The sequence below is a fragment of the Pogoniulus pusillus genome, chromosome 11 (assembly GCF_015220805.1).
Source record: "Pogoniulus pusillus isolate bPogPus1 chromosome 11, bPogPus1.pri, whole genome shotgun sequence".
Taxonomy (NCBI): domain Eukaryota; kingdom Metazoa; phylum Chordata; class Aves; order Piciformes; family Lybiidae; genus Pogoniulus; species Pogoniulus pusillus.
Window position 1 is genome coordinate 3,162,675 of NC_087274.1, and position 19,468 is coordinate 3,182,142.

The 19,468-nt window shown below is 49.6% G+C and overlaps 1 long non-coding RNA gene across 2 annotated transcripts in view; it reads right to left on the minus strand.

Annotated features, from left to right (window-relative positions):
* Positions 1-19,468, minus strand: part of LOC135179167 (uncharacterized) — a 41,925-nt gene that overhangs the window by 10,491 nt on the left and 11,966 nt on the right. For both annotated transcript variants that reach the window (XR_010303935.1, XR_010303936.1), the window contains exons 2-3: positions 7,762-8,021; positions 7,357-7,439 (exon numbers count right to left, since the gene is read on the minus strand). This is a non-coding gene — a long non-coding RNA (uncharacterized LOC135179167). The remainder of the gene's footprint in view (positions 1-7,356; positions 7,440-7,761; positions 8,022-19,468) is intronic.

Here is a 19,468-nt window from a genome sequence, read left to right on the forward strand (position 1 = left end):
GACTAAAAAAAAAATAAAAATCCTCTGTGTGAGACTCATTTGAATAATTATTCAATTCAATTAGCAAATAAGGATCGTGTTGTATGCAGTAAATACCTGCCCAGGAAATTCAACAGATGAATCTCTAGTCACCCTTTGGAGTTCATCACATCTATATGCTGATGCAACCAGGCTGGTTTTTCATTCCAAGCTATTCTATGAGGAAGCTGTTGAAGAATGAGAAGTGAGCTTTCAAAAAGCCTGAAAGAAATCAGCTTTCCACTGAGCTCCTCACAACAATGCTATCACGTGAGAGATTCTACTACGATTTGCTTAGTGCAATGACAAATAACAGCAGCAATTCTGGCTGTAAATAACCTCCTTTCTCGCAGCAGAGCCCCATTACAAGGTCAATCTCTCCTGTCAGACTTCATCATTAGGCTCATTAAAACTGCCCTGTTGAATTTTTTGGGGGTGAAATTTATATATATATATATACACACTCATAGAATCATAGAATCAACCAGGTTGAAAGAGACCTCCAAGCTCATCCAGTCCAACCTAGCACCCAGCCCTATCCAAGCAACCAGACCATGGCACTAAATGCCTCATCCAGGCTTTTCTTGAAGACCCCCAGGGACGGTGCCTCCACCACCTCCCTGGGCAGCCCATTCCAATGCCAATCACTCTCTCTGTGAAGAACTTCTTCCTAATATCCAGCCTATACCTACCCTGGCACAACTTGAGACTGTGTCCCCTTGTTCTATTGCTGGTTGCCTGGGAGAAGAGGCCACCCCCCACCTGGCTACAATGCCCTTTCAGGTAGTTGTAGACAGTAATAAGATCACCCCTGAGCCTCCTCTTCTCCAGGCTAAACAGGCCCAGCTCCCTCAACCTCTCCTCATAGGATTTGTGCTCCAGGCCCCTCACCAGCTTTGTTGCCCTTCTCTGGACATGTTCCAGCACCTCAACATCTTTCTTGAATTGAGGGGCCCAGAACTGGACACAGTACTCAAGGTGAACTCAAGCCCTATGAGGAGAGGCTGAAGGAGCTGGGAGCCTGGAGAAGAGGAGGTTCAGGGGTGTTCTCATTGCTACTCTCATCCTCCTCTTAAGCACAAGGTATTTTCCTGGTTGCCACACAATATATTTTCACAGAACCTGGGGTAGAATCATAGAATCAACCAGGATGGAAGAGACCTCCACGTTCATCCAGTCCAACCTAGCACCCAGCCCTGGCCAGTCAACCAGACCATGACACTAAGTGCCTCATCCAGGCTTGGCTTCAACACCTCCAGGGATGGAGGCTCCACCACCTCCCTGGGCAGCCCATTCCAATGCCAATCACTCTCTCTGACAACAACTTCCTAACAACATCCAGCCTAGACCTCCCCTGGCACAACTTGAGACTGTGTCCCCTTGTTCTGTTGCTGCTTGCCTGGGAGAAGAGCCCAACCCCACCTGGCTACAGCCTCCCTTCAGATAGCTGCAAACAGCAATGAGCTCTGCCCTGAGCCTCCTCTTCTCCAGATCTTGCCCACAAGGGCACGTTGCTGTTACATAGTTACATATATATATATGTTGTTGTTAAAGACACCCATGCTTTAATAGAATCATAGAATCAGTCAGGGTTGGAGGGGACCACAAGGATCAGTCAGTTCCAACCCCCCTATCATAGATTGGGACATCCTACCCTAGAGCAGGCTGCACACAGCCTCAGCCAGCCTGGCCTGAAACACCTCCAGAGATGGGCCCCCAACCATCTGGGCTACCCATTCCTGGGTCTGAAAAAGTCCAGCCCCCCTGCCATGGGCAGGGACACCCTACCCTAGATCAGCTGAGGGTTTTGATATCATTGAGGCTTTTTTGAGCAGCAAGTGCCTGCCTTTTCTGAATTTTGCAGCTGCTCTTTGACAGAATTGTAAATCCCAGGCAGAAAGACCTGCTCTTTCCCCACCCTATGCCCTCCCAGGCCCCTTTTCTTTGTCTTATTACAGTGACTGATCCTAGCAAAAATGGGTTTGTCTTTTTCCCTGTGAAAAATGCACCAATTCCAGTAAGCATTCCAATAAGATCTCTATTAATACAACGGTTTCTAGGTAGCAAGGGGAAAAAAAAACCACCACCCTAAACCCACAGCATCTCTACTGAAAAGCTGGCAGATGTTGACTTTCTACCCATGCCTGTAATGCCTCTCTAAAAGGAGCATCCCAGCCTGACAATGGGAAATAAATAGAAGTGGAGAATGTGGCACGCTGAGGGTTACACGTGAGGGAGCAGGCATCCAAATCCCCTCTCAGAGGGGACATTGAAGGGGTAATGAGAAGATGCAGAAGCTTTTCAATCTCCAAAGCAGTCCCTCCTGGAACATCATGGAGGCAGACAAAGCAAAGGGGGCAGCATGGGTGGAAAGGATTATTTAATGAGCATCGGCTGATGCCAGACACCCACAGACACCCCAGACCGCAGCCGCGCGAAGAAAGTGCCAGAAGCCATTCCCATCTGCAACAGACTCATGATGTGTCACTGTTTTCCCCTTCTTCAGACATTCCAGACTGCTTTATTTACAGTTCTCTGCATGCTTGCAGCCTCGTGGAGGTGGGAGAGGGTGTGTGGCTTTTCCAGATGGCAGCCAGGGTGCTATGAGCTTCTCTGAGTGGGCAGTGCCCACTTCCCTGCAGAGTCACAGAGCAACCAGGCTGGCAAAGCCCCTCAGGATCACCAAGCCCAACCTAGAGCCCTACTCCTCAAATTCACCTTCAACCATATCCCTAAGCACCACATCCAAACCACTCTTAAACACATCCAGGGTGGGTGACTCCTCTGCCTCCCTGGGCAGCTCATGCCAGTCCCTGACCACCATCTCTGTGAAAAACCTTTTCCTAATATCTAAACTAAACCTTTCCAGCCTCAGCTTGAGGCCATTCCCTAAGCACCACATCCAAACCACTCTTAAACACATCCAGGGTGGGTGACTCCTCTACCTCCCTGGGCAGCTCATGCCAGTCCCTGACCACCATCTCTGTGAAAAACCTTTTCCTAATATCTAAACTAAACCTTTCCAGCCTCAGCTTGAGGCCACTCCCCCTTGCTCTCTCTCCAACTACCTATGAGAAGAGCCCAGCAGCAGCCTCTCCACAATGTCCCCTCAGGAGGTTGTAGACAGCAATGATCACCCTCCTTTTCCTCACACTAACCATCCCCAGCTCACTCAGTTGCTCCTCATAAGATTTATTCTCTAGGCCCATCACCATCTTCGTTATCCTCCTCTGGCCCCACTCCAGCACCCCCACATAGCATCACAGAATTCATAGAATCATAGAACCAACCAGGTTGGAAGAGAGCTCCAAGCTCAGCCAGCCCAACCTAGCACCCAGCCCTGGCCAATCAACCAGACCATGGCACCAAGTGCCTCATGCAGGCTTTGCTTCAACACCTCCAGGGATGGCAACTCCACCACCTCCCTGGACAGCCCAACCCAATGCCAATCACTCTCTCTGTATATAAATCACATCTCTCTTGAATTGTGGTCTTGAAGTACCAAATACCACACAGACCTCCTGGGCCTGGGGGATGGGCTAGAGTGAGCAGTTCAATATCATCTTTCCAAGATGATGATTTAGAATGCAATGAAAATCAACACATGCAGGGCTGAGGACGACCAGACTGCTGCTGCCAGCAAGAGCACCCAGAGTTGGCTGGGCTAGCAGTTGGCACATGGTATGGGGACAGGTTATAGAGATCACAGAATCAAACAGGTTGGAAGAGACCTCCAAGCTCAGCCAGTCTGACCTAGCACCCAGCTCTGTCCAGTCAACCAGACCATGGCACTAAGTGCCTCAGCCAGGCTTTTCTTGAGCACCTCTGGAGATGATGCCTCCACCACCTCCCTGGGCAGCCCATTCCAATGCCAATCACTCTGCCAACAACTTCCTCGTAACATCCAGCCTGTACTTCCCCTGCCACAACTTGAGACTGTGTCCCCTTGTTCTATTTCTGGTTGCTTGGCAGCAGAGCCCAACCCCACCTGGCTACAGCCTCCCTTCAGGTAGTTGTCGAGAGCAACGAGGTCTGCCCTGAGCCTCCTCTTCTGCAGGCTGCACACCCCCAGCCCCCTCAGCCTCTCCTCACAGGGCTGTGCTCCAGGCTTCTCACCAGCTTTGTCACCCTTTTCTCCCTCTTCAGATGGGCAGCAGGCTGAGGGCAGCAGCTTTTGGTTACCAAACCAAAGCAAACCCAGCTCAGTGATTGTGTAGAATCTGCCTTGCTGAGAATAAGAGAACAGCCAGGTCCCAGCTGCACGCAGACACACTCCTGCCTTCTCTGGGCTTGTGGCTTGCATGCTACCATTTGTTCCCCCCCACACTTTTGTAGCACAGCCAACACTTGTTCCCACAGTCCTAACCCAGGGCTGGAGAAGAAACAAGCCTGGAGAGGAAAGAAAGGTGAAGCAGATTCTGTTCAGTCGTTAAAAGCTTGGAGTAATTTGCACTACTGCAATTCCAGCAGTTGAGAAGGCCAGAAAAAGGTATTTAATATTTCATTTTTTCCCCTGCATCTTTTTCCCCTCCAAGACATTTTTTCCTCAGTGGGGGAGAGCACTAACAATGACTTCAATAGGAGAACAAAGTTTAAAGCCCAGATCTTTGCAATTCTGCTTATTCCTTTAAGCTATTCCAATCCCCTTTGTGTTCTTTCTGCATACACACATCTGTCTTCTTCAAAGCCTTAACCATCTCTGACACACCTGACCTTTCCATCCAAGCCCAACGTTAAATGCAAGGAGAGGAACAAAAAGAAACCCCAACCCACACCTCCTTTACCTACAGCAAGTAACTCTTTGTTTTGCCAGCCCCAGGCCTGTTGCTGCTGCAGGAAGGGAGATGGTGAGCAACCTTTCCCTTCTCTTTTGAAAAGTGGAACTGTCATCTCTGGGAGAGAAAGAGCAGCTCCTCTTTATTTTCTCAGGCACGACTGTTAGTTATTAGAGCCTGCCTAAAGAAAATGCTAGGAGAGGAATTAGGACAGTGTTGTCACAGAAATGCCAGGAGTTCAGAACTTCATTTGACAAGATCTGGGAGATCTCAGATATCTAATTAAATTTCTAGTGACAGTTGTGTTGTGTAAACAGTGCAAAGCTAGGCAAATACAGAATCAGGTAAAACTAGTTTCCATATTCAATTAATAGATGCTACACCCATGCAGCAGCCATTACCCCATTCAGTTCATGCCAGTAAGTGGAATTGCCTCTATGCAGCCACACAGAGTTCATCCACTTTGAACTAAGATACTTGATAAACTTATTAAGCTTGGTCATAGAATAGAATCACAGAATCAACCAACCAGGTTGGAAGAGACCTCCAAAATCATCCAGCCCAACCAAGCACCCAGCCCTAGCCAAGCCACCAGACCATGGCACTAAGTGCCCCAGCCAGGCTTGGCTTCAACACTTCCAGGGATGGTGACTCCACCACCTCCCTGGGCAGCCCATTCCAATGCCAATCACTCTCTCTGACAACAACTTCCTCCTAACAGCCAGCTTAGACCTCCCCTGCCACAACCTGAGACTGTGTCCCCTTCTTCTGTTGCTGGTTGCCTGGCAGAAGCAGCCTCCCTTCATGCAGCTGCAGGCAGCAATGAGCTCTGCCCTGAGCCTCCTCTTCTGCAGGCTGCACACCCCCAGCTCCCTCAGCCTCTCCTCACAGGGCTGTGCTCCAGGCCCTCACCAGCCTTGCTGCCCTCCTCTTGACAAGTTCCAGCATCTCAACATCTCTCTTGAATTGAGGAGCCCAGAACTGGACACAGCACTCAAGCTGTGGCCATATTATTGTATTTTTGGCTGGGTTGACATGAACACCACTTAGTGAACAAGGCCCTGTATTGCCACATGATAGGGCACATACAGCTCTGGTTTGGAAGGTTTTAAAGTGATATCTGTAGGGGAAAAATAAACCCTCACCAAGCCCAACATTTATTCCATAGATGAAGAGAATTTAGGCTAATAAGAGTTATGGCTAATAGATTCTGACCTCAACAGGCTGTAATGCAAACTGGCTTTGCACTCAGTAATATTTGCATCAGGCCCATATCTCATAGCTGTGCTAAATCATATCAATTCATCATTTAAAGAAGCCACTACATCCATTAGTAAATTGTTTTAATAGTTAATTATTAGCAGTATAAAAAGGATGTGATTATCCCCAGCCTGAGTCTCCAGGGGCACTGGCAGCATGTGGATCACACTACTGCTGCTGCAGCTCCTATCCAAAGCCATCAGTGTAATGAAACATGAGAAACATTTTGGAGCCAAAGATGCTGGCTCTGGTTAGCCAACAGCTGGATATTAGAGCTGCCAATCCAGGCTGAGACAGAGGGCAAATAGGACTCAAAGGTAAGACACAGCACTGCTGCTGCACACCCAGGCAGCCCACATGCTGGGGGAGCTGTAGAGGAGCTGCTGCCAGCCCATCCTCCCCTGCCTTTTGTCCCATCAGGGTCGGTCTTTTAGGCTGAGGGTGGGGAAGGCTGCACATCCCCAAGAATCGTTGCCAGTTGGTGTGTGGTTGCTAAGCAAGTTCATCAATACCAATTAATCCTGGAGGCGATGTCTCCTGCACATAAGCATGGCCAGGAGGTGCACCTTCTGCAGCTGGAGGATGTGATTAATAACCAGAGCTTCAGCAGCTTAGGGTGGCCAGTGCTTCCATCAGCACTGCAAGTGGAAGTGGAAAGTCACCACAGCAGCTCCTTGCTGCCAGACAGACCTGCACAGTCATCTGCAGCGGGTGTGCAGAGCAGCTAAATTTAAGGAACAATGCTCCGAAGCTGCTCAGTACACAAAGTGGGTTTTGTTTGACAGAGCACAATAAGAATATCATAAATCAGTTGTTTCCATTACTTGCTGCAATTTCTCTAACTGATCATTCTTCCTCTTAGCACTGGGGCTGGCTAGGAAGGAGAAGGAGCATTTGCCATTAAAGCTTTTGAAAGGAACTCCAATAATTTAATTCCATTTCCCCTCCCCAAAATACATTCTGATGCAAAAAGATGAAAATGAGTTGAATTTCAAGTTCATTTTTGTTCTTTGATAGCTGAACAATGCATATGGTTCAACTGGCATTTTGTCTCCTTCTGTAGCCTCCGTTGTTCCCACACTGGTTTTTTTTCCACCTCCCTCCCTAGCCATTTAAGCTTCATGCTTTGATTGCCTGGCAGAAAATGCATCTGAGGGTAGTTACTTCTACAGGTCCTTTGAGGCCAGCAGCTGCCTCTGCTCAGGTGGACCAAAGTGGACAAGTGCATCCCTCCAGCAGCATCCCCAGCAGAGAAGTGATACACCCACCACAACCTCCATCACCAAAAATCAATGAGCCTTACCTTGCGTGCTCATGCTGAGGGGGCAGGATCGATGTTTGTAGCTGAATGAGGGGAAGGTGCAGCCCATTAAAAGCTCTCTGAGGCTAAGATTAACAAGAATATAGGAAGAAGAAACAATTATTTTTTATTTAGAGCAAGGAGGTCTTTTTGTAAAGGTTTTTCCAACGATTGGAAAAGGAAAACTCAAAAGTCTCTACCAGCATGATTCGTTCTGGAGGCAGGATAGGACCACCTCAAATCCCATAAGCAATTTGCAGTGTTCTCTTAGTAAGCACAGCCTGGCAATCTCAGCTCCCCACCTCACTTAAAACAGCATCTCTGTTCCTGGATAACCCCCAAACCCATGGTGAGTAATGAATAAGACAACAAGGGGTTGTTGTTTTGCTTCCCCTTCCCAACACTCACTCTGCATTAGGCTCCATCATTTCACAGCTCTGTTGATGTAACACGATGTGGCAGAACATCCCCTGATCCAGAAGTGAACCCTGATGCAATGCAGAACGGCTGCCTTGGACTGAAACTGCTCCTTCCTTGCCTTTCCTACCTTTGATCCACATTTTCTGCTTGTGACAGGCTATTAAATAAATATCAGTGACAAGGCTTGGTATGCACTTGTTTTCCTGCAGCTTGCTTGCTTTGTGTTCAGTTCTCCAAGCTGAGTGTGCCTGGGTGACAAATAGACAAACTCCATTACCAATTAATGTTTTTTAGCCTGGTGTCCTCTACTCTCTGCTCCCCAGTGCCAGCTCCACACATTAGCCTGGGTAACATTCAAAGATAATTGTGTTTTGTTTGTTTGTTTTGGGGAGTAACAGCAATCAGAGAGGCAAATCCCAGTCCCTACCAAAGCCGAGATGCTGTTTTCAAACGCTCCGAGGAGAGCTAGAGAAGCACACACTGCACTTGCTCAAGGTGAAACCTCACTTTTCATCTTTCATTCTTCATTTCCCCCCTTTTCTTTCACTCCTAATTTTTTTCTTCTTCCAAGAAAAGGACATTTTAACGTTAATTGGGTTTTTTTTTTCCTTCTCAGCACTTGGAGATTTTTGTAGGCTTGGCACATCTAGGGGCAGGATTTCTTCAGGCTCTTAATGCGTTAAGCTCAGCTTCGTTGCATGCTGCAGTTGAACTGAGAATGAGAAGTGATTTTTGGTCATATGTCAGCCCCTGCTCACACATGTGGTCAGGATCAGGCGTTTGTGCACACCACATCTATTGAGGAAGCATTTCATGGATCTTTGAGGAAGCACTTCATGGATCTTTCCAAAAGGCATCACTGACTGGGTACCTCTCAGGCAACCAGCGATAGAACAAGGGGACACAGCCTCAAGTTGTGCCAGGGGAGGTCTAGGCTGGATGTTAGGAGGAAGTTGTTGTCAGAGAGAGTGATTGGCATTGGAATGGGCTGCCTAGGGAGGAGGTGGAGTCACCGTGCCTGGAGGTGTTGAAGAAAAGCCTGGATGAGGCACTTAGGTTGACTGGCTAGGGCTGGGTGCTAGGTTGGACTGGATGATCTTGGAGGTCTCTTCCAACCTGGTTGATTCTATGATTCTACCTCCTTTTACACCACAACTGGAGGACTGAAGATTGAGCCATTGGGACCTTACATAGGAACCCAGGAATGGGATACCCTTAGGAATGAAGGCTAAATCAAGTCCCTGTAGAAGCCAGAAATGAGATAGCCCTTAAGAACAAAGAGTAAAGGAAGTCCCTGTAGAGAAAACAGACTTGATAGCAGACCTGCAAGCACAGGCAGAGGTGGTAGAGCTTGAACACACTAACATGGCTGCAAAAGAGAGCGAGCAAGGGGTGAGCTTAATTCAGCCTCCTCTTCCTGCATCCAGAGATGTAAAGTCTTGCTGAGCAGCCGTGACCATGCTGCACGTTAACCGAGGAGACACGAAACACAGTTGGCAAAACACATTAGCATCTTCTGCTCTGATAATTAGTTTAGTGAAAAATTATTGCATTATCTGTTTCATTTCACAGGAGACCAATTGCAGTCTTAAAAAAAAGAAGAGAGGGAGAGAGAGAGAGAGAGAGAAGCAAAAAAAAGGCTCACATTAGGTGCTTTTAATAAGACAATAAACTCTGTGGTGTTTCCAAACAAGATTCGAAACCCATTCGGCACGTGAGTAATTAGCACAAGTCAGGGTGGAGGCCAGAAGCATTATTTAGTGATGGAATTAAATTTGCTTAGGAAGAAAGGAGCCCATTAAAATGCACCCAAATGCCTGAGTGTCGAGGCACTGTGTTTAAAACACACTGCAGCAGAGCAGCTAACGGTGTGCCAGGAGGTGGTTTTTAGCGAGTATGCCCCAAAATGCTGCGGTCAAGGATGGAGATTTTGCTCCAGCTATGCAGGGAGAGAAAAAGCCTAGCAGAGCCATATTGCATGGCAGGTGTTCATCTTGCGGATGGGTTGAAATCAATTATCAGCACTGACTGCTGTGCCATTGGGCAAGGAGTCTGAGATCCTCCAAACGATCCTCAGCTGGTCCATATTTGTATCCCAAAGAGCCACTGGAGGTAGTTTCCCTGGTACAGGAAGCCCTGAGCAACCTGGGTTTTTTTTCCCCCCCCAGAGAATATAACAGAAAACTGCCATTTCTTACATGCTGTATTTTAAATCTCTCTCTCTCTTTTTTCCCCCTCTTCAGCATGGGAAAATGCAGTTATCAGCACAAAGGGTTCAGGAAAAAAACCCACCAGACTATGCTTAGCAACCTCCAGCAAAACTAGCAGAATGCACTCCACAAAACTCGAGCTCTGTAATGAAATTCCTACCAAGGCATTCAGTACTTTAAAAAACTAGGACAAATGATGCTGTAAGGAGTAGAATATGTAAACGTGTTAAGCAGCTTCATTTTCTATCCGGGATTCAGAGGGGTTAGTTCCAGCTGACAGCGGCGCAAACAGGACCGGTGCTGATTGATACCCGCCTGAACATGAGCCAGCAGTGTGCCCAGGTGGCCAAGAGAGCCAGTGGCATCCTGGCCTGCATCAGGAATGGTGTGGTCAGCAGGAGCAGGGAGGTCATTCTGCCCCTGTACTCTGCACTGGTTAGACCACACCTTGAGTCCTGTGTTCAGTTCTGGGCCCCTCAATTTAAGAAGGACATTGAGATGCTTAAATGTGTCCAGAGAAGGGCGACGAGGCTGGGGAGAGGCCTTGAGCACAGCCCTACGAGGAGAGGCTGAGGGAGCTGGGATTGGTTAGCCTGGAGAAGAGGAGGCTCAGGGGAGACCTTATTGCTGTCTACAACTACCTGAGGGGAGGTTGCACCCAGGGGGAGGTTGCTCTCTTCTCTCAGGTGGCCAGCACCAGAACAAGAGGACACAGCCTCAGGCTGTGCCAGGGGAAATTTAGGCTGGAGGTGAGGAGAAAGTTCTTCCCTGAGAGAGTCATTGGGCACTGGAATGGGCTGCCCGGGGAGGTGGTGGAGTCGCCGTCCCTGGAGCTGTTCAAGGCAGGACTGGACATGGCACTTGGTGCCATGGTCTGGCCTTGAGCTCTGTGCTAAAGGGTTGGACTTGATGATCTGTGAGGTCTCTTCCACCCTTGGTGATACTGTGATACTGTGTGTGTGGAATAAGGCCCCTGGCCACCAGCAGGGAGACAGAGCTGGCTTTGCCTAAGACAATATGGAAGCATCACTGAAGCAGGTCCATGTGTAGGGTATTCCAAGAAAGGAGGAGGAGGAGGAGGAGTGCTTGTGTCTCTGCCACGAGCAGAGACAGGTTGGTCTCTTCTGCCAGGCAACCAGCAATAGAACAAGGGGACACAGTCTCAAGTTGTGCCAGGGGAGGTCTAGGCTGGATGTTAGGAGGAAGTTGTTGTCAGAGAGAGTGATTGGCATTGGATTGGGCTGCCCAGGGAGGTGGTGGAGTCACCATCCCTGGAGGTGTTGAAGAAAAGCCTGGATGAGGCACTTAGTGCCATGGTCTGGTTGATTGGATAGGGCTGGGTGCTAGGTTGGACTGGATGATCTTGGAGATCTCTTCCAACCTGGTGATTCTATGTTCAGACTCTCTCTTACATGGCAGCTTAAGAGATGACATCAATTGATGTAGCTCAGCTACCCACTCAAATGTACTAGTGACTCTCCAGCTCATCCCTGTGGTAACTCTACACCCTAGCAATGTATGGACCATGCATCCACAGTGCTAGCAGGACCAGGAGATCTTCCTTAATAGCAGTGACAAATGGAAGACAAAACCAGAGAACAGAAGGAAGAAATGTGGCAGCTGAATTGGCCCAGAGACTGGTGGCTTTGGGAAGGAGAAAGGATGGCTGCTGGCTTTCATAGGGGAGTCCTCCTGCAGACCCCTCAGCTCTGGGTCTTCTCCCAGAAATGTGCCTCTCCTGGTACCTTCTTGAGGCTCAGGTTTTCACTGCAAAGCAGCAGCTGAGCCTGGCTCTCCCCAGTGGGGCTCACAGACGAGCAGTTGCTGCAGGGTGATTTACGTTTCCAGGGTTTGGATATGTTCCTGCCTCCTTAGGGTAGCTCTTTACTTTCAGAGCCAATTTCCCTGATGGAGCACATCTTGTTTTTCCTTCCCTATTGCTTTCCACCCCTGTACAGAGAGTGGGGGCAGGGGCTGGGTGTTACAGAGAGAGGCAACACTCCCTCAGCCACACACCTTGATTCCAGGAGGGTTGCTACCTTCACAAAACTCACACCAAATGCAGGATGGCTCTGGCCTAATACATAGCTCAAGCAGCCCAAACAGCTTAGGCTGTTGGTATCTTTATTCTCAGCCTACAGCCAATCTTATTTACTTCTCGTTCAGCTGTGCTGATGGATAACCCAGTGCTGGCTGGGACCTCCCTCACCATAGCCTATGACAGATGAAACCCAAGGGCAGGGCTGCAGGAAGGGCTTTTGTGTACTCATTGCCAGCCCAGCTCAGCCCAAACAGCTTTTGTTCTGAGTTCACAGCACACTCAGACACAAGAATCTCTCCTTGCAAGGTCTGAATAAAACTCAAGCAAAGAACAGCCTGACAGTCCTGAAAGAAGTCAGAGATCTGAGGAAAATGGGTTTGTAGGTGATGCAAAGCTCTCACAGATTCACTCTGAAGCCACTGAGCCTCTTAACAACTTCAAAACCTATTTTCTCCTCTGGGGTCACAGAGGAGGCTGCATTTCCTGGAAGGCAGCTTTGAGAGGTTTGAGACTCCAGGAAAGCTGTGACATTAGCAAAGGTCCTGCCACATCTGCTTGTAAAACCAGGAGCCTGAGCTCTGTGGTGCATTCATCTCCCTTTCAGGCACTTGCCCTTGTTCCTGAGCTGGCCACTACAGTGAGGAGCAATTCCACCAGTGGTGCTCAGCTCCACAGGCAACTTTTGTGCTCCATTTTTTCCCATCTTGACCCTTAAGGCAAGTTCTCCAGAGGCAACTTTATCTCAAGGGCCTTCTGCTAATGATGTCAAGCTGGCAGCAGCTGGACTGAACAGTGCATGGTGAGATGGGGAGATCAGCAGATCCCTCCAGCACCCCCTTGGCACATCAAGACAAAACCTCATCTTCTACTGAACTCCCAGCTGGTCCTGGGGAAAGCTCAGCCCAAGTTAGGGTGGCAAAATCTCAAGCTTTGGACCAAAAGTCATTTTGGCCATGAAAGCATCTCACCATCTCGAGAGTCAGCCTGTTTTTCCTAGCAATGCCTTGGAAACCTGACCAAAAAGCAAGTGTGTGGCCTGAAAATCAGTTTTACATCAAGAGTTCCTGCACCAGCAAGATCCTTTTCCCTGGCAGTTGTCATGATGTTGAGGTGCTGGAACATGTCCAGAGAAGGGCAACAAAGCTGGTGAGGGGCCTGGAGCACAAATCCTATGAGGAGAGGCTGAGGGAGCTGGGGTTGTTTAGCCTGGAGAAGAGGAGGCTCAGGGGTGATCTTATTACTGTCTACAACTACCTGAAGGGGCATTGTAGCCAGGTGGGGGGTGGCCTCTTCTCCCAGGTAACCAGCAATAGAACAAGGGGACACAGTCTCAAGTTGTGCCAGGGTAGGTCTAGGCTGGATGTTAGGAAGAAGTTCTTCACAGAGAGAGTGATTGGCATTGGAATGGGCTGCCCAGGGAGGTGGTGGAGGCACCGTCCCTGGGGGTCTTCAAGAAAAGCCTGGATGAGGCACTTAGTGCCATGGTCTGCTTGATTGGCTAGGGCTGGGTGCTAGGTTGGACTGGATGATCTTGGAGGTCTCTTCCAACCTGGTTGATTCTATGATTCTATGATTCTATGAGTTCAGCCTCTGCATGGTTAATGAGCATCACACACCAAAATCCAACCAGAACACTTGGCTGGAGAGAAAATGAGATGCTTCTATCATCATCACTAAAACAGAGCCCTGTGAAGGATTACCTGCATATTATGGCAAACTTCAATTGAAATGGGCCATTACTTGCCTCATTAATATTTCAAGTGTGTTGGAATGCACTATCACAAAAATATATTGCTTGGAAACAAATTCAGGTAGAAGGGGAAAAGGAAAAAACCCTCAACCAGCAACCCACAACCCACTCATCAACCAAATTTCATTACATAATGAACACACTCTTCACTAAAGGCACCCTGAGACTCAGCCCAAGAGTGCCAAAGACCAAAAAGCAATCCTGGTGCTCTGCTTATAAATAAGGGGAAATTATCTATTCATTTAGGGAGAAAAAGTAATCAGGCTCAGTTAGACACACCAGACAGGCATAGAAAAAGAGAAATGGCTTTGAAGCTGCTCCTGATAGCAAGCTCCTAGACAGCTCAAGAAGAGAACTCCTCAATCCAGGCTTTTAAATGCCTGCTAAAGGAGCGGTGTGAATTGGCAAGCCTTTGTCGCGTAACATCGCTGCATCTCGCAGAGAGCGTCCATGAGACACGGCACCCACACAGCTCGGCTGAAAACAAGCCCCAGCCAGAGGGGTTCCTTCCAAACTGGGTATTAGCAGCAAACAGGGTAGCTGCCACAGCCCTGCTGCTGTCCTGTTTGGCTCTAGATGGAGCACGGCCCACCAGCCTTCCAAAGATGCAGGGTGGGGAAGTTACCTTTCATTATGATGCAAAGCTCAACAGGAGTGGGAGTGCAGCCCAGACACAACCCTGTGCTGGGCTGCAGCAAGAGCAGTGTGGGCAGCAGGGCAAGGGAGGGGATTCTGCCCCTTGGCTCTGCTCTCCTCGGACCCCACCTGGAGTCCTCGGTGCAGTTTTGCAGCCCCCAACACAAGGACATGGAACTGTTTGAGCCAGTCCAGAGGAGGCCACCAAGATGCTCAGAGGGCTGCAAGCAGCTCTGCTCTGAGGACAGGCTGAGAGAGTTTGGGCTCTGCAGCCTGGAGAAGAGAAGGCTCCAGTTTCAATCTCCCCTCTGCCAGTTTAAATCCATTCCCCCTTGTGCTGCAATTACCAGACCTTGTCAATAGTCCCTCCCCAGCCTTCCTGTAGCCCCCTTCAGATACTGGAAGGCCACTCCAAGCTCTCCTCCAAGCCTTCTCTTCTCCAGGCTGCAGAGCCCCAACTCTCTCAGCCTGTCCTCAGAGCAGAGCTGCTGCAGCCCTCTCAGCATCTTGGTGGCCTCCTCTGGACTGGCTCCAACAGTTCCATGTCCTTGTGCTGGGGGCTGCACAACTGCACCGAGGACTCCAGGTGGGGTCCAAGGAGAGCAGAGCCAAGGGGCAGAATCCCCTCCCTTGCCCTGCTGCCCACACTGCTCTTGCTGCAGCCCAGAAGTGTGCTGGGTGATGTCTACATCAGCATCTCACCAAAGAAACCATCACTATGCAAAGCCTCTTAAGTGGAAAGGTTTTGTTAGGTCCTGATGTGCCCATTTCTGCGCTGTGCCTGTAGCTTAACCCCTAGCAGCAAACAAACAGCGACCTCCTTTTCCACACTGGGAATTCAGACTTTTAACAAACGTGGCCTTATTTCCAAGGCTGGCACAACGGTGGGGAAGGAACCTGTCTTTCCATGGCCATACCTGTCAGACACCCCTAAACCTGGGGGCTCGGGGTGCAGGTACCCCCAGCACTCTGCACTGAGGAGTTCGGGAACTCACTGCTTTGAGACTTGCGAGTAACATCGCAGCTGCTCCTGCCCGGCGCTCACAGCAAGCTCGCCTGCCACCTTCTGTTCCTGACGGGATATAACTTCCATGGAAAAGTGTTTTCCCGGTTTTCTTCAGGCAGGTCTGGTAGGTAGGGATTGGCGCTAGGAGATTTTGCAGTTGGGAGCTGGTTTGTGGCTCCTGCATGCCCTGCGGCAGACCCAGAGCACATCGACACCGACTCAGGGAAACACAGAAGGGGTTGGGTTGGAAGGGACCTCAAAGACCATCTAGTTCCAACCTCTCCTGCCACAGGCAAGGGCACAGAATTTCTTAGATGGGAAAAGCCCTTCAAGCTCATCGAGTCCAAGCGTGAGTTTCACACTGACAAGCCCCTGACTAAACCAAATCCCTCAGCACAACATCTCATCACTATGAATCACTATGATTGGAAAGGACCACCAGGATCCAACCTTCATCCCAGCATCCTTCATCACCACACCACAGCCTCAAGTGCCACATCCACTCTCCTCTTAAACACCTCCAGCGATGGTGACTCCACCACCTCCCTGGGCAGCCTGTGCCAGTGCCTGACCACCCACTCAGGAAAGAGCTTCCTCCCAACAGCCAACCTAAACCTCCCCTGATGCAACTTGAGGCCATTTCCTCTTGTCCTAGCATTGGTAGTTTTGGAGAAGAGACCAGCTCCATCCTCACTACAACCTCCTTTTAGGTAGTTGTAGACCATAGAATCATAGAATCAACCAGGTTGGAAGAGACCTCCAAGATCATCCAGTCCAACCTAGCACCCAGCCCTAGACAATCAACCAGACCATGGCACTAAGTGCCCCAGCCAGGCTTTGCTTGAAGGCCTCCAGGGATGGTGACTCCACCACCTCCCTGGGCAGTGCAGGCACCTTCCACTAGACCAGGTTGCTCAAAACCCCATCCAGCCTGTCCTAAGCATGGTAAGCAGAAGCACTGTTTGCATTTCAAGGCTGATTTACCAACAGAAGGAGACAGATAAATGATGGGTGTCAGGACTGAGGCTTCCAGCACCTGTGCCAAGAGGCATTTCCCCCCAGGTACATCTGATGGTGATAGAAACTTCCTTCCAGGATGAGCCCAGGCTGGTTCTGCATTACAGCAATGCAAGATGACAACTACCCATGGCTGTGTGGCTGGAAACTGGGTTGCCTTGAGCCATATTGATGAATCACAACATTTACTTCATGAGGGACTTGCTTACCCAGGCAGGAATGGTTCTGGGTACCCCAGAAAAGCTGCATTGCCTTTGCTGGTGGGCTGTGAGCCACAGCTCACACAGCTCCACGTGCCTCCCCAGGAAGGGGGTGGGAAAAGCAGACCCAGGCACAGGAAAACAAAACCCAAAGTAGCATTTTTGCTGTCCCAGACTTGTGACTGAAGGGATAATTGAAGAGGGGGGAAAAAAAATCACTGAGAACAATGACTGCTTGACAATGGTGGCAAATTGGGTTGGTAGTCTCAATGCTCCTCAATTACTCTGTACAAATGCTAACTGGAAGAGTTCTTTTCTGTGGCACAGTCAGCACAAATCTCAAAACCCCAGATAGTTTTTCTTTCTCTGCAAGCCATCTGTCATCCAAATGTATCTTATTGCTGAGACTTGAAGCTTGGTTTTTCCCTTTAGCACCATCACAAAGAGAGAGGGCTGTGTTTCTCCCAGCTCTGAAGAGCCCTGGAGGTCCAAACTTCCTCCATGGATGTGTTTTCTGTACAGAAAGCAGCAGCTCTGCCCGCAGCCTGAGGGCTGTGTGCTGCCCAGGGCTGCCTGAGGGTTACTAATACTAAGGGAAGCAAGTACCCTCCTGCACACTTCCCAACTGCTCTGATGAGGAGCTGTGAGTAAGATCCTCAGCTGATGCTCCACTTCTGGCGATTGATTTATCCTGCTGCCTACGACTGCATCTCAAGGTGCATTTAGTGATCTCTGTTTCCTTTAATAATGCAAGCAGATATTGAGGAGGCCTTCAGCTTCCTGAGACAGGCTCTTTTAATAATAACAACAACAACAACAAAACCTATTTCATTTGCTTTGTTTTCAAAATGATAGCAAGAAAGCTCAAGGGGATTCTCAACCTTGGCACACTCTTAGCTGATAAAGGATTTTTTTTTGATCTCTCTCCTCTTGACACTTCTGGCTCTTAGCAAGCTGCTGTGGGATGCAGCAGGATGTGTTTCTCTGCCCAAGTACATACTGGACATTTTCTGTTCCCTCTCCTCCAGCCCTTGTCAGGTCATCTCTCTTCACCCCACTATCCCAGGGTGCCCACATTTAAGCAGGAGTAGCTCACCTTTAGCTGCCCAGTGGCTGATGCAAGGCAGCTTTTATTAGGGCAGTAAGAGAGTCAATTCTATCCACACTGAGGCACTCAATGTTATCAGCAAAAATCCATCTGTTCTGTGCAGCTCTACCCCCGAGGTATTGCAGAGGCCATACAAATGAAAGTTCAGCTGTCAGAAATCACACCAAAGAGGTGTTTATTGAACAAAAAACATCCCATTATTACAAAGGTCCTGTCCTGGAGATATGGATCCAGAGAAGAGCAGGATATTCCCCATGGCAGGCTTGCTCTCCTTTGGGTGATTTGCTCCCACTCTGCTTTGCCCTATCCAGCAGGGCAAACACTGAGGATTTTCAATGCCCTAGCAAAGGCTGAGCAAAGGAGTGTGATACCTTTTCCTCTTGGATGTCGGCAAAGCAGCGATACTACAGAGCACAAAGTGTGAGGATGCTGAAGTCTTTGCTAATCACATGTGACAGCACCTGGCAACTGGAGCCTGACACCTGCCAGACAAGTGTGGAGAGCCACCAAGGAGTGGAATACACAGAACAAATCATAGAACCAACCAGGTTGGAAGAGAACTCCAAGCTCATCCAGGCCAACCTAGCACCCAGCCCTGTCCAAGCAACCAGACCGTGGCACTAAGTGCCTCAGCCAGGCTTGGCTTCAACACCTCCAGGCACAGTGACTCCACCACCTCCCTGGGCAGCCCATTCCAGTGCCAATCACTCTCTCTGCCAACAACTTCCTCCTAACATCCAGCCTAGACCTGCCCTGCTACAACTTGAGGCTGTGTCCCCTTGTTCTGTTGCTGATTGCCTGTCAGACAAGACCAACCCCACCTGGCTACAGCCTCTCTTCAGGTAGCTGCAGCCAGCAATGAGCTCTGCCCTGAGCCTCCTCTTCTGCAGGCTGCACCCACCCAGCTCCCTCAGCCTCTCCTCACAGGGCTCTGCTCCAGGCCCCTCCCCAGCCTTGCAGCCCTTCTCCAAACACCTTCCAGCACCTCAACATCTCTCTTCAATTGAGGAGCCCAGAACTGGACACAGCACTCCAAGGGTGACCTGAGCACAGGGGCAGAAGAACCTCCCTTGTCCTGCTGCCCACACTGCTCCTGAGCCAGCCCAGGATGCCATTGGCTCTGCTGCCCACCTGGGCACTGCTGCCTCACCTTCGTCTCCTCTTTCCCAGCACCCCCAGGTCCCTCTCTGCCTGGCTGCTCTCAGCCACTCTGTCCCCAGCCTGTAGTGCTGCTTGGGGTTGTTGTGGCCAAAGTGCAGATCCCTGCACTTGGCCTTGCTCAATCTCATCCCATTGGATGAGATGTAACAAAATCACCCATTCAACTCCAAGATACCATCCAGTGCTGTGCAGGGCAATAGGGACGTGCTGAGATTGGTGAGGCCATCCATGCAGCGAGCTCTCAGCCTTGCAGGAGAGCTTTTACCTGGAAACTTGCTGCTATGTTTTGGCCACTGGTTTCCTGGAAGTTCCTGGTCCCTCTTTTCTGTCACCACCAGCACAGGACTGTGTGCTCTCCTCTTGCCCTTCTGTTCCTTCGTGCTGGTTTAAGTGACTCCTTTGCTTCTGCTTCCTTTTTCCAAGCCCACACTCTTGTTTGGCTTTGTCTGCTCCAAGATGCTGCATTTCCCCTATCAAGATGCTACTTGAGTGGCACTTCAGAGGTCCTTCATTCCTCTCTAAAGCTCTTCCATATTGTACTCTATACACAGCTAAGAACTCATAGA